General features: G+C 41.9%; 1 long non-coding RNA gene across 1 annotated transcript; it reads right to left on the reverse strand.

The window, feature by feature from the left end:
* Nucleotides 1-7,733: 7,733 nt before the first annotated feature.
* On the reverse strand, nt 7,734-14,544 carry LOC107660873 (uncharacterized). The gene is made up of 3 exons (XR_001631049.1): nt 14,351-14,544; nt 12,078-12,183; nt 7,734-8,543 (listed from the first exon to the last, which is right to left on the reverse strand). It is a non-coding gene; the product is annotated as an uncharacterized LOC107660873 (long non-coding RNA).
* Between the last annotated feature and the right edge of the window lie 1,606 nt (nt 14,545-16,150).

Consider the following 16,150-nt stretch of genomic DNA (forward strand, 5'->3'; position numbering starts at 1 on the left):
GTGACGTAATGCTATTTACCTAAATCTGTTCCAATGAAGGAACAAACTCGTATACATCCTGGATGGCCTGAGGGTAAGTAAATTTTCCTTAAACTAAAAGCATCTGTGCTTTAATTGCTATAACAATCTTAAAGGTGCAGTAGGAGATCTTGGAAAATGCTAACTTTAGCCTGATAGCACTGAAAGCGAACGTCCCACCCTCCCTGCAATCGCCGTCCAAAGCCACGCCCACTGAACGCATATATGCTCACAGACCAGAATACCAGAGACACTACAATAAGCTACATCACCGGTTCCTAATTCCAGTCCTTGTTCGAAGCGAGCATATATGTTCCATACAAAGGGCATTAAAATGCGCGAGACATAAATTTATTATGGTATATTATGTCACACTTCTCTAGTAAGTTTCGTCTGTGTGCGAAGACGATGCGCTGTGCAAATCCGTGAATGAATGTTCCGAAGTGAATTTCCCCTGCTCAGGGAGTAGGGAGCAATGGACACTGTGTAGGGATCATATCGATTGGAACACAGTTCATGCACGTAGCTCACTTCTAACGAGCTGGTTATCTGAATCGGGTGTGTTAACTAAGCGAGGCAGGTAGGAAAGCCAATTAAAACGCTCGGACCAAGCGTTTTGATTGGACGAACATTTCTTGGTCCTACGCCTTCCACAGAATATATAAATACAGATAAATACATAATGATTGCTATCGGGATGTGAAGAGGCTTTCAACTAGCATAACAAAAAAATGTTCCCTATCGATACTTCACTCGTACTGCGTCTGCTAAAGACGCTATGGGAAAAAGCATTTTTTCTCCTGAACTGAAGCCTTTTTCAATCACGCAGTGAAACTGCATGGCCATTGGTTCGTGCAGTATATATAAAAAAATGATACAGCGGCGCTGCACGAGCCTATGGCGACAAAGCCCGCCAGAGCCCGCCAGAATGGGCGGGGTCATCTGGCTATATAAGCGGGCGTTCGCCACAGGATTCTCAGATTTCTTCTCCTTCAGCGATGGCTCTACGCTCTACGCTGATCCCTCTAAGGCAGCCCCGCTCCCCCGTTTCTCCTCTCTCAGCGAGCCTCGGAGAGGGAAACAGCGGAGTCAGGGAAATAAGCAACCGGGTCTGAGCGATCTCATGCCGGCACTGTACCCACGTGCTCGCTCTCCCCGCGGCACTTTGATCAGCCGCTGAAGGGCAGTGAGCTGCGCGCTCACTGAGACAGAATGCTCACTCACAGCATGAGTCTCGCTCTTCTCCGCTCGCGGACCGCCTTCAATGAGGCAGCCCCGCTCTCCCGTTTCTCTCTCAGCGATGCCGGCACACATCATGCGTGCTTGATCTGCCAGTTAGGATCAGCGCCCCTCATTACGCCGAGCGGCTTAATCCTCCTAGTCAGATCGAAGCAAAACGCTGGCAGCTTCACATTTGTGTGTGCGTCGCTGAGCCCCGCCTCCCCCGCTCTTGTGTTTCTCTCCTCCCAGTTACTCGGAGGAAGAAATGGCGAACTCGCGGGGATGAGCGATCAGGCTTGAGTGATTTAATGCCGGCAAAGTCCCTGCGTGCATCACTCTCCACGCAGCTCTCTGATCTGCCAGTGTATTTACACGTGAGGATCGGCACCTCTCGTTGTCGAGCGGCTCAATCCTTCTAGGTGGATCGGAGCAGAACGCTGTCACCAATGATTCAATCCTTCGTATTTGAATGCGCCTCTCGCCTGGGCCATGCCCACGCTGAGGCTGCGCTCGCTGAGACAGACCGCTCTCACTACGAGAGTTCATGTCTCGCTCTGCTTTGCTCGCGGCTCGCCTTCTTCAATGAAGGCGGCCCCGCCCCTCCCCTCGTCCGCTACAAGCGGATCTGAGAGAATGCGCGCAGCACTTTTGATCTGCCGGAGTGTTTACACAAAGTTCATCAGTACTCCTCTTCTAATGAGTGGTTTGATCTTTTTAGGCAGATTAAAAGAGAATGCGGTCACTAATGATTATTATCACTGACAGCTTCAAATTGGACACGTCTGGGCCACGCCCCCACGCTGAGGCAGTGCGCACGGGGGCTGACTGCTCTTGCTATGAGAGCATTAAGTCTAGCGAAGTATTTTTTTGAAAACATTTTCAAAGAGAGCAAATTTCCTCTTCTGAGTGTGGGGTCCCCATATGGCGACCAGCCACTCTAATTAATCCAACCCCTTGTCACGCGGGCTGAGGCCTGGCAGGCCATCACCGTAGTGCCAGTCTGGGTTTGGGGAATAATAAAACAAGGTTATTCACTGCAATTCGCTCAATACCCCCACGATTCAGCTGCGTGGTTCCCACCTCAGTTTAGAGCAAAGACGCACACGTCCTGCGCTCCGATGTGATGAATTTCCTGGCGATAGGAGCCATAGAAACGGTTCCCCCAGCTCATAACGAGTCAGGCTTCCACAGCCGCTACGTCCTCGTCCCCAAAAAGGATGGCAACCTAAGGCCCATCCCCGATCTCAGGCACCTGAACCGTGCCCTCATGAAACGGCCGTTCAGGATGATTACATTGAAACAGATCCTCTCGCAAGTGTGCCCAGGAGACTGGTTCTTTTCACTGGATCTGAAAGACTCCTACTTTCACATCCAGATAGCCCCCCACCACAGACGATTCTTGAGATTCGCCTTCGAGGGAGTGGCATATCAATACACGGCCCGTCCCTTTGGACTGTCCCTAGCTCCTCGCACTTTTACGAAATGCATGGATGCGGCTCTTTCCCCGCTAAGACAGATGGGAATCCGCGTTCTGAGTTACCTCAACGACTGGCTCATCTTGGCCCAGTCGAAAGATGAGCTACTATTTCGCAGATCCTTCCTCCTCAGCCACTTAGAATGCCTGGGACTCAGGGTCAATTTTGCCAAGAGCGCGCTGTCCCCCAGCCAACGGATATTGTTCCTGGGAACAGTTCTCGACTTAGCCCGAATGAGGGCGGTAGTCGCACCAGAGCGTGCACTGTCTATTCAGCAGCTCGTGGCCTCATTCGAAATTGGAGCCCCTCACCCTCTAAAGACGTTTCAGAAGATGCTGGGCCTCATGGCTTCAGCATCTCTGGTACTTCAGCTGGGCCTGCTTCGCATGCGGCCCCTTCAGTGCTGGCTGAAACCACGAGTTCCGTCTAGGGATGCAACGATTAACCGATTTCACTATTAACTGCGCTTTAAATCGTCACGGTTAATTAATCGTAAAGGCTCCGCAACACCGTGTTTCTGTTGCACGGAACGGAACTGTTGCAACTTGTGCAAAATTAAAACAAAGTTATGCCAGCGGTGCGCCAGCTTAAAGTTCCGAGTTTATCAGAGACACGGAGGCTATTATGCACGCACACTGGATTAACTATGGCAGAGGCACCTAGCAGCGAAACTCTGTTTCCTCCAAAGAAGCGCCTGAAGTCTGCAGTTTGAGATTATTTTGGGTACACAAAGAATGACCAGGGTGTCATTGAAGATGACGGATCACCTGTTTGCAAAATGTGCCGTAAAAAGATTGCTGCTAAAGGATCGAATACATCAAATTTGATGCAGCACCTGTGGGATTCACCACCCAGCTTTGCACGCTCAAGTAAAGGTAATACATAATAACTGAGTTAAATTACGTGGCAAATAACTTAATGAAATATGTTGGTAGGGAATTAAATATAAACGTGTCACTTACAATCAATGCCATAGCGGTGAGAGTTGTGGGCTTTCAGTGCAACGTAAACAAAGTAAAGACACGTGTAAAATTAGATTAATTGTTAAAAATTATTAAAATGAATATGTATGGATGATAGTTGATGACAATAACAGTTCAGTTAATAAGTTAATATTAGTCTTATATTAATAATGTTTGGTTCAAGGCTTTTCTCGAAGCTGGAAACGGAAACGTGAACTTCAAAAGAAGCAGGCAGAACTGAACATCCCTGAGCACTGATACATGATGTGGTCACCAGATGGGGATCCACATTTGAAATGATTTCCAGGTTCTTGGAGCAGCAGCAGGCCATCTGTGGGGTGCTAGCCGGAGACAGAAGCACCTGGCATCTCATGCCTAAAGACACTGACATCACTGTCCTGGAGAAACTAAGCCAACTTCTTTGTCCTCTCCATGATTTCACTGATGTCCTGGCCTCAGAGAAACAAGTCACACTTTCCTCCCTGAAGCCAGTCTTGGAGCACATTAACAATGAGATTCTTCAAGATCAAGAGGAAGACTGTGCTCTCACTAAACAAATTAAATGTGTAATAAGAGAAGACCTGTTAATGCAGCCGAGATATACAGAGGAAATGAAGAATGTTCTGAACATATCCAGTTTTGTGCATCCCAGGTTCAAAGGAAGCTTTGCTGAGAATCTGGATGACACAGTCAAGGCATGCAGTGATGAAGCAATGGCACTTGCATCACATCCAGACACAGACGACAAGGAGCAATGTCCCCTCAGAGGAGTGGACGTTCCATCCGCAGATGGTTCAGAAAATCTGGGAAACAACTCTCACTGTCCAATTTATTATTCAAAGACCAAGGACGTGTTGGCCTGCGATTGGCCCAACCTCCTCCTTTATGCATTTCCTCCAATCGCCCTGATCCCACAGGTGATCAGGCGAATCAGGGAACAGAGACACAAGGTTCTCCTGGTGGCCCCTCTCTGGAAGAACCAGCTGTGGCTATCAGATGAGACGAGATCTCCTCTCTCAAGCGGATGGGACAATATGGCACCCTCGGCCCGAATTGTGGACCCTACACCTCTGGCCGTTCGACGGGAGCCTTCAAGCCTCCCAGAGCGAGTTTTAAACATGATTTCGGAGGCTAGAGCCCCGTCTACGAGACGCCTCTACGCCTTTAAGTGGTCTATTTTCTCCGCTTGGTGCCTAAACCACGGCGAAGACCCTTCTACCTCCGATCTGTCAGTGGGGTTGTCATTCCTGCAAGAGCTGCTGGATAAGGGACACTCCCCATCCACTCTCAAGGTTTATGTAGCAGCTATAGCGGCCTCTCATGCCCCTATTGCAGGCCAATCGGTGGGCAGGAACAGTGCGGTTGTCCGCTTTTTGAGGGGAGTCAGGAGGCTGAATCCACCTCGCCCCCTCACTGTCCCTTCATGGGCTCTGCCCACTGTACTGAGGGCCCTGAAGGGCTCCCTTTTGAGTCGCTACAGTCTACCAACCTTCGGTCACTGTCGCTGAAGACTGCTCTGCTTCTGGCACTAACATCGGTAAAGCGAATTGGAGACCTGCAGGTGCTTTCCATTAGCCCTGCCTGCCTGGAATTCTAGCCTAACGACTCTAAGGTCGTCCTGAAACCAAGGCATGGTTACGTACCCAAGGTGCTCTCCACTCCATTCAGAGCACAGGTCATTGCGCTCTCTGCGCTTCCTCCCTCTGAAGAGGACAGAGAGTTATCCCTGCTCTGCCCCGTCAGAGCTCTAAGAATTTACATTGAGCATTCCGACCCCTTCAGACGGTCGGAACAACTCTTTGTTAGCTTCGGTAACCGCACCAAAGGGCATCCGGTCACGAAGCAAAGACTCTCTAGATGGATAGTAGACGCTATCACACTAGCGTACTCCTCCATGGGCCTACAATGTCCCAACGGAGTACGGGCCCATTCCACCAGAGGCATCGCCTCGTCTTGGGCATGGTCTAGCGGTGTGTTCATTGCGGAAATTTGTGAGGTTGGCAGGCTGGGCCTCGCCGTCCACATTTGCTAGGTTTTATAACCTGGAAGTCCCGGCCTTGCAGGCCAGGGTCCTTTCCACTTGAAGAGACACGCGCTGCACAAACAAGTCCGACAGAGAGCCCTTGACTGTATTGCGCTCAAGCTCTCTGGTATTAGTTTACTTGTCAGCTCTCAACCCCTGGGGTGCCGAAGTTGCATGAGTACTCTGGAACGATTAACCAGGCCGGGTGTGACCTCAGGGAGTTCAGCCCATTTTAGCCTTGGGTTATTGTTAACTTCCCTATGGCATTGCTTGCTTGTGGAAGTTATATTACTTATATAGTCGTTCCTCTACCTTAGCACGGCATGATTGTACTGTGTTCCAATAGCGTCTTTAGCAGACGCAGTACGAGTGAAGTATCGATAGGGAATGTACTCGTTTACTAATGTAACCTCGGTTCCCTGAGATACGGGAACGAGTACTGCATTGCTAGCCGTGCTATGTAGCCGCAAAACTCAGTCGTCGCTTCAGTCGAAGTAACCTGAGAATCCTGTGGCAAACGTCCGCTTATATAGCCAGATGACCCCGCCCATTCTGGTGGGCTCTGGTGGGCTTTGTCGCCATAGGCTCATGCAGCTCCGCTGCTGAGCCATTGGTTCATTTTTTATTAGGGCTGTGAATCCTTGGGGAGACAGCGAATCGATTCACGATTCATAGGTTTTCGATTCAAGAACAATTTTTGCAAATTAAGAACGATTCAATTCAATTCGATTCACAATTAAATTTGATTTGATTCGATTATAACGATTCGATTCGATTCTGCATTCTTAAAGTGCATTCACAGGATTATTTAAATGATTCTCCTAAATTCTTTAAATGCTTAGTCAGGGGGCAATTTACACAACACTTTAGTCCATTGTTAGATGCTAGTTTAATGATGCTATGTCATGACATGGCATATGTAGAAATTTATGTAAGCCAAGACTTTAAAAAAAGAGTTTTAAAAAGTATTATGTATAGGCTAACATTCTGTCACACCAGGGGCGTAGCCATAATTTCAGAAGTGACAGAAATGTCAAATACAATAATTTTATGTAGGCCTATATATATATATTTTTTTTTTTTACAAGGAATAATTTTCTTATCTTACTTTGAATTTGCTACAAGAAATCAAATACACAGCTGGACAAATCAATCATTTGTAATCTATAATTTTTTTCCTAATGGCCATTTTATGATTGTTTTATATACTACAAACAATTATTTACATTTTCTGCACAGAATTAGGTAGAAAATATACTTTATAGTTTCTGAGTAAAATGCTATAGTATTTAACTTTTCCTCTCCATCGACAAATTATGATTCTGAAAGAAAATGCGCCCGATGTCTGTTTGCTATAGCAACGAAAGATTTTTGCTCCATCCATGCAATAAATGCGCAGCCTTCGACTGCTCAGATGTCGTCAGTATGACCGAGAGCCATTGAAAAACTACAGAAAAACAAAACTACTTCACTTTAGCTTTACTGGCCACGAGTACTAAGGAGAGATCACACATCACACTACCATTTGGAGGGTAATTTATTTCTGTTTTTGAAAGAAGTCTCTTATGCTGTATTTATTTGATCAAAGTATAAAACCGTAATACTGTGAAATAGTATAACAATTTAAAATACATTTATTTTAATGTCTTAAAATGTAATTTATTAAGATGATGGAAAGCTGAATTTTCAGCAGCCATTATTCCATTCCAGTGGTACATAATTCACATAATTCCAATATCATTCAACTATGCTGATAAGGTGCTCAGAAAACATTTCTTATTATCAATGTTGAAAACGGTTGTGTTTTGTAGAAAACCATGACACTTTTTCCAGGATTCTTTGATGAATAGAATTTAAAAAAAAACAGTATAATTTTATTTGCAGTCCTTGCTGTCACATTTGATCAATTTAATGCATCCTTGCTGAATAAAGGTTAAAAAACACTTTTTCCTGAACCTGAACCTGAAATTTCGTGACATCCTTGATGTAGTCATTGAATTTTGCATTGGTTTGAAAAATATCTTTTTAGCTATTCAACAAACATGTGCTAAACAAAGCATGATTGCTTCTGATAATGCCTGGAATGTCTGAAACATTTTCACAAACCTGAATCAAACCTACAATCAAACAGCCTGCACCTGACTCCACTACACAATGGATGAACAGAGCTCTCCGCGAAGCAAAGAGAACACTGCCCTCTGCTGTTTACAACCAGTATCTGTTGCGTGTTCACCAAACAACCTGAATATGTTATAACCCCAGCACTTTCATTATTTGATAAGGCATCTGAGGACTCTGGACTCACAGCTTCACTTCAAAGACTACAAAAAGACACTAGGCGAACTTATCTGACGCATATTACCGCTTTTGTTCAAACAAACAAGCGAGAAGCGCATTCATGCCAAGCCCCGAGGTCAAAGCGGTGCATCACTCGTGCAATATCTGCACCAGAAGGAGATGCAGTCTTCATTGTTCCTGCTCTGTCAGCTGAGTTTTGCTCAGGCAAATCCCTGCACTGTCAAAAAATGCTTGAGAATTTAAGCAACCGGAAGACTGTATTGAAGAATATAAGATCCTCAAATAAGATAAAGCCAGAGTCCCAGAGCCAGAAGGACAGAGGTGCGGAGAATATTAAGCAACACAGAGGCTTTATGTATAAAGCAAGACTGTGCCAGAGCTTCCGCCTCAGACTTTCCTGCCGCTCCACCTGCAGTCTCTCTCATCGTCATCAGATTATTTGCTCAATTGGTATAGGAAGAATTTGTCAATAAGCATGCCGCTCTCACCAGTTGGATTGCCTCACGTTGCAGGTTACCAGGGGAACCGAGATTCAGCAGTCTGTTTCTATGGAAAGCAAACACAAACCTCAAGGTTACCGACATTAAGGAGTCTTATTCACATGGAGAGGCTCAGAATATCTGACAGTTCAGCTGAGCCTTCTATCTCGAGCTTGTCTGCTGTCTTTTTCATCCCCTTACAATCCATCCCCAGAATGACATGAGAGGTGAACAACAGTGATGGCTGAGTTCCCATCGCTGCTCTGTGATGACAAGGCACAACAAATCCCACACCTGAAAAAAGTAGATCTGCTCCCGTGAAACTATCTGCTCGGATACAAAGCTAGAGTACGGTTACTGAAAATATCTATATTCAGTGGATTTCTCAGCTTTTTGCCTTTCCGATAACAATGTTCTCCATCTTACCCGGCCAGAAAAGCGATTTCACAGACGCAAAGTCTTCACAGGGTACTTGATGCTCGGAGTCTGCTAACAGGCACTGCTAGCTATTCAGAGAACACGTCATGGCATCTAATGAAGACAAAAGCAGAGGTTTGGGGAAGGAAGATGTGGGTGAGGAAAGGTTAATGTTATATTAATGGAGACCGCCGCTGTCCTTGACAAATCATGTGGCCCCTGTGACCCTTTCCAAGACTTTAACTTGACGACAAAAAGGCTTGTGCTCGCTTTAAGCGATTTATTTTACCCTCACGTACTACGTTTTTACAAAGCGGCGGTGTCTGCGTGTCAGTTGCTTTGTGAATCACACTGTATAATTCACACATTTAGTTATTCAGCAGGGACTTGGTGTTTGCGTCTGGGATTCACACCAACACTAATGCTGTGTTTGTAGCGAGATCCCAAAACAGCCCAATTTTCAGGATGTTCTGCTGTCAAACCAAAGTCCCAAGACAGATGGGAGCCGGAGATTTTTATTCCTCCCACAGCAGGTTCAGATAAAGTTGAGAATTAGGTTTCTATAATTAGTTGACTCTTTAGAGTCATGCTGCCAAACTGTAAAAGAAACTGTAATTTATAATAGAGGCAACATGAAAAGACTTTAAAGGGATAGCTCACCCAAAAAGAAACTTTCTGTCTTTAGTAGCTCACCCTGATGTCGTTCCAAACCCGAGTGACTTTGCCTTATGATCAAAATATCTATTTCCGGATCACAGAACAGAACTTTTATGTGCAATGACAGATCTTAGTGTACATGGCTGTTAAGCTTAATAGAAAACCACACACACACACACACACACACACACAAACAAACATAAAACTGGTTTAAACTACTGTTCAAACAGTAGTCTGTAGGCCTAATACTTTTTTTTTTTAAGTCTCTGAAAACAGTAAAAAAAGAAGTAATATTGTGAAATATTATCATGATTTAATATATTAAATATTACTGTGTTTTAATATATTATATGTGACCCAGGACCACAAAACCAGTCATAAGGGTCAATTTTTCGAAATTGAGATTTATACATCATCTGAAAGCTGAATAAATAAGCTTTCCATTGATGTATGGTTTGTTAGGACAATATTTGGCCGAGATACAACTATTTGAAAATCTGGAATCTGAGGGTGCAAAAAAATCCAAATATTGAGAAAAATATTTTTGCCTTTAAAGTTGTCCAAATGAAGTGCTTAGCAATGCATATTACTAATCAAAAATTAAGTTTTAATATATTTACAGTAAGAAATTTACAAAATATCTTCATGGAACATGATCTTTACTTAATATCCTAATGATTTTTGGCATAAAAGAAAAATCAATAATTTTGACCCATACAATGTTTTTTTGGCTATTGCTACAAATATACCCCAGCGACTTAAGACTGGTTTTGTGGTCCAGGTTCACATCTTTTTTTTCCTGTGATGGCAAAGCTGAATTTTCAGTCTTCAGTTTCCCATGATCCTTCAGAAATCATTTTAAAATGCTGAAACTTTTATATTAGTCAACGTTGAAAAAGAGTATGCTGCTTAAAATTTTTGTGGAAGCTGTGATGCAGTTTTTCAGGATTATCTAATGAACATTTATTTGAAACTGATTATTTTACTGTCACTTTTGAGCGGTTTAATGCATCCTTGCTGAATAAAAGTAATATTTTTTTTCAAAAAAATCCTACTGGGCCCAGCCTTTTGAACTACGTGAGCACTATAGTTGAAGTCATATGATATCTTGAGATTAACAGATTAATATTTTAGTCAAAATTCACTGATCATCTGGTGACTTTCAATGAGCTGTTAACTTGCAAACGGACCATCGAGTCTGACAGCTGAACTCTGATTCATGAACAGTTCTCTCTGAGAACCAGTGGGAACTGTTTCAGCAAACCAGTGGCAGCAGTTCTCAAATGAATATTTAAATATCAGCTCTTCATACAAAGGTGCGCTCTTCAAGTCTTCTTTAGTCACACGAGTCTAATGGACCACATTTATGGTGCTAAAACTATTTGTGGAAAATTTGTGCATGAAGATTCGTCTGTGTTCCACAGGGAAAAAACAGCATTGTTACAATATAATAGGCTGGTTAGTAAATAATTACAAAACATTAATTTTGGGTTAATTTTTGGGTTATTGTTGCTAGTCTTTAAGACTAGATATTAAGAAAGGCAAGATTTATTCAATCAAAGTTTTATATTACAGTCCTGCCAAGATGAATCAAAAGATTTAAAACTGAAATAAACCTTTATGTCAATCATTTAATTTACTATTTGGACAAGTTGCATAACCACTTAACTCTATGTAAATCTGACTCTGTGCCACAAATATACTTGATGATCATTATGCAAAATGACATTTACTCTCAAAATTCACATCCTTAACATCCACGCTCACTTACAATCTCTCCATCTCACACACAATCCAATTTCTGCAGCACCTAACCATGTGTGATGAAGAGCCCAGGCCAATAAGCTTCATTGATAACTCACAACTGAAATGACAACTGTGCCACTACGTGATGAAAATATCAGAGTGTTGCGGCTGTGTTGGAGGTTTCTGACAGTGCCACATCAGTCACCCTCATCTCAGCTCTGTTACTCAAAAATATAATCTTGTTTCCTCGCATCAGTCCGGGTGTAAAGTAGGCCGCTGTGATCAGAATTAAGATGTTGACATGACTGCTCACCTTCCTTATCCAGCTCTCTGACTATTGGGAATACACCAGCAAAAACAGACAGACATAGCTCAGATGGATTGTCTAAACACCACAGCAAAACTGTCAGTGCATGCCACAATAATAAGCTTGCCTTATGAAATTATCGGTTAAAAAGTGCAAACGCAACATCTCTACACTTTGTTGGTAAAACATTTTTTATTTCATGGAAACACTGTCCTGCTCATGAAGGCCTCTTAACACTACACATTTAAAGCATCTCAATAATCTGACTCACACAAATTAGCCCAGTACAACTACACAACACGATTAGACATCTGAAATCACAATGAAGACACTGAATAAAGTAAGGCAAAAATACCCAGATGATAGATATTTACAATAGATATTTAAAGTGTGCATCCATTAATCCTTTTTGACCACTGACCCGTACAGAGCAGAATGCACAATAAAAAAAACTGTAAGCATTCTAAACCTTACCAGAAATGTTGTAATGTCCTCTTCAGTCCATCATGTCACCAGGAATGAAGGGTGAGTGTATGCTTAATAATGTCACTGAACTTTCAAACAGCTACAATGAAAATGCCTGAAAAACATACAAATACAAATATTTCAGAGGTGTTTATTAATGATGGGGGGGGAAACATAGGTATAGGTCCCCTATATGTTGATGTTTAATATAAAGCAAAAATTATTTGTTTAGATCATAGTTTTAAATATGTAATGATTCATATTTTTATGATGAATTTTTGTTTAATCTGGGTCTGGGACAAGAATAAACAATAGGGGAGACCGGAGATGGTTGTAACATTTTTGACGTTTCTGTCTGTATCTTGGGGTTCTTTTAAGCCAGTGCATTCAAAATGTGATTCAAATTAGTTACAAGTGTCTGCTATTAAATGGCATAGCTGTTATCTTTGCAGCACAAACAGAAAATGCATGGTTTAGTTTCAAACACGAGGAGTGAAATGTTACAATGCACCCCATAGTCCAACTTAGTTGTAACATACCCTGGGGTAAGATGTTACATTATGATATCCACCAGTGTGAGACATAACATTATGCAATAAGGATTATGACAAATAAAATGGAGTTTGAAAGCTTTTTATTCAACACTGACTTTTCAACAAAATTGGTGTGTTACATTAGCATCATGATAATAAAGCTGAATAACGTACATAAATAAGTGTGTGTGTGTGTGTGTGTGTGTGTGTGTGTGTGTGGAGTGTTCCTGTGTGTGTTTGTTGTTGTATTTGTATTTTATTATAAAATACATGTGTCTAGTTAGACGCGAGCGGCGCGATGCAACGCAACAAAAGAATAAAAGCCATTATAATCACTGAAAGCGGCGCGGCTCGACAAATCCCCGTCAGTAAAATGATTCCTTGATCTATTTTTGGCGTAATCCAAGCTCTTTGCACCAACAGTCGCGTCTGGTGTGACATGCTGTTGCGTTAAAATCTGGAGTTTTACTCATTCATCAGCTTGCTCCGATCCGGCGCTGCGTGGCAGCACGTAATTTCAGATGTTGAAGATTCATCGTATAGACGTCGTATAGAGGTAAAGAAGACGGCTCATTAACAACTGAAAACGTTCGATCGATTGCGATGTTTACCAGATGCTACGATCTTTCACAGACGTCTCCGCGACGTACCTGTGCTATCTGGGGTCAGACATAGTAATTGGCCATGATAAAACTGAACTTGAACACTTGACTTGAACATTTATAGACACCTCTCGGTTGTCTTTCTCTTCCAAGACCTAGGCATACTGAAATTCAAAGAAAACTTTTAAATAAAACAAAAAATTAGCTTGGAGTAAGTTATAACATGTTTTATTGATGTTACAACCAACCCCGCGACTTGCTGCTACAACTAACCCAGAGTTTTGTAGCAATGAACTAGCTCACCTTACAGCGAACAGCCAAAGCATTAGCACTAACAATCTGCATGAAAAACATCTACACAGACATAAAATGAACAATTTAACATTGATGAGTTTGACTACAAAGCAGGGACTACCATCACAAAAATAAATGAAGTATAAAAAGTTACTTTTTACCTCAAAATAAGTTTTTCTCCTCTAAACTCTGCTGCCTGCCACAGGGCTCTACTTCCTCACATGTGGAATAAGCACTAAAATGAAAATGTGTGAAGTGAATTAGGTGGTTTGTAACTTGTTCCTTATTTGAGAAATTGGAAGTGTTAACTGACCCTTGTTACAACCATCTCCGGTGTCCCCCAACTAGCTATAGCCTATATGAACAGAAGCAAAAAAAAAAAAAAAAAAGAGGTATAGTAAAACTTTTTGAAAAAAAATAAAACCTGACGTTTTAATAAATCAACAACTGGGCATAAAACATACATAACAATTAAGATGTGACCTAAATATGTCATACTGTATATTATCACCTACTACATACATCAATTAGTAATAGTAGTAGGCTAGTATTGTTGTTATTATTAATATATATTATTATTATTAGTGTTTATATAACCTAATATAACTTCTATGATTGTAACCGTTTCCATAACGTGTTATCCCGCTTGTTTTCTTTCCCGCGCCATTAATGGCTGAGGCACTGCCAGATGAACGCGCCACGTGCCTTAAAAAAATCGGATTTTTTGAAAATCTCGGCTCTGAACTTGAACCCAACTAAAACGAGCTACGAGTACAAGTGGAAAGTTAAGTGTGAACGGATGGGAGTTCTCTTTCTATATCAATTTATATGTAAATCACACTAAATTACCCACCATATGCCAGTCCTCATTTACAGTTCTCCCGAATTCATCCATGCAGGAGGGCAGCTGAATGAGGATCTATCATCAGCTGGATTGCTCTGTCGATAACGTCTGTTTGGCAGGCCAAGAATGAAGCAATGAGGCCATCTGGAATGACTGCACTGCCTATACACCGCCCTCATGTGGCTTTAAGTAGAATCAACGTTCATGATTAAGCCTACCTGTGAAACCATAAGGAAAATTCTACACCCGACAATTGGAAAATTCACTGGAACTGAAAATTATTATTTTTTGTTGTTGTTGTTGCTCAAATTTAAGAAATGTATCTTTACTGATATCAGAAAATGTGAAAGTTCGTGCGATCATACTTGTTGTATGCTAAAGTCAACTCACTTAAAAAAAAACTAAACCAAAACACAAAAACCTTTTTGATATAGGCCCTACTTTTACTGAGTAACTTTCAAATACAAAATTCCATTTTGCTCCAAACCTCGTCATACTAAAGTTTCTAGCCAGCAAGAGCAACAACCTTTCACTTTTTGGTTTGTCTTCTAACTTTGGAGCAGACTTCATCTGAGAACTAAGAATTTAATGAAGTCTCTAATCATGAAAGGAAATTAAACACTAAAAATACCTGCTTATTATTGGTTCTGTGCACTCTGCCTGCTACAACTCAGACAAATAAATGATGCGGAAATTTAGAGCACAAAAAATCACAGTGATTTACAATTGCATGAGGTGACCTGAATAAAGCTGCTAGAGTACAAATGTGATTAAAAGCAAAAGAAACAGATAGAAGAGAAAATTGTGTAATTTACAATAGACCTTTTACTTGCTGATATATTTCCTGCAGTTTCTCTGCAGAGCTGTTAGACCTCAACGAGAATTGCATAATGCTTTTGTGCTGATTGACTGATATTCTGCCACATTAATCAAGTATAACAAATAACAGGGTTTGATATCAAGTACGCAAAATACTTATTTACAGAAGCGATGTGTATAAAAACTGAAAAAGGGGGAAAGAACAAGATCTGTAATGACTTACAGTAAATCAAAGTTACAGTCACTATGAAGGAGGCAGTACTTCACACTACCTTTTGGCAGCTACTTCATTTAATCCTTACTTTAAGCCCTGGTAAAAATAGAGCATGGAATACAAACCATCTAGTACTGTTGGAGAGATTAGTAGAGGATTATTTATCCATTTAGTCAGATAAGTGCATATTATGTTAGAAGGAAGGATGTGGAAATACGAGCCCTGAGTGTCATGTCCCTCTAGTTGATAGCTAAGTTTATCAGTTTACATGATAAACTGCGGATTCATATTGGTGTTTAAGGAATAGTTCACCCAAATTTGCTCACCCTCAGGCCATCCAAGATGTAGATGAGTTTGTTTCTTCATTGGATCTGATTTAGAGAAATTTACATCACTTGCTCAATAATGAATCCTCAGCAGTGAATGGGTGTCGTCACTCGTTAAAGGGGTCATATGATGCGATTTCAATTTTTCCTTTCTCTTTGAAGTGTTACAAGCTCTTGGTGCATAAAGAAGATCTGTAAAGTTGCAAAGACTAAAGTCTCAAATCCAAAGAGATATTCTTTATAAAAGTGAAGAGTCAACCACGCCTACCTAAAACGGCTCGTTCTAACACGCCACCACATGTCTACGTCACGATGTGGGAAGATTTGTATAACGCCGCCCAAATGTTCACGCAAAAAAAGAAGGCATAACTTATATTCTCGCTGTAGTATTGTTGTTGCTGCCGCGCCATGTCGTGAAGGCGCTGTGTGTTTCGTTGTGAAATCGAAACT

This window comes from Sinocyclocheilus anshuiensis, unplaced genomic scaffold, assembly GCF_001515605.1.
Source record: "Sinocyclocheilus anshuiensis isolate Anshui unplaced genomic scaffold, SAMN03320099.WGS_v1.1 scaffold2562, whole genome shotgun sequence".
NCBI lineage: Eukaryota > Metazoa > Chordata > Actinopteri > Cypriniformes > Cyprinidae > Sinocyclocheilus > Sinocyclocheilus anshuiensis.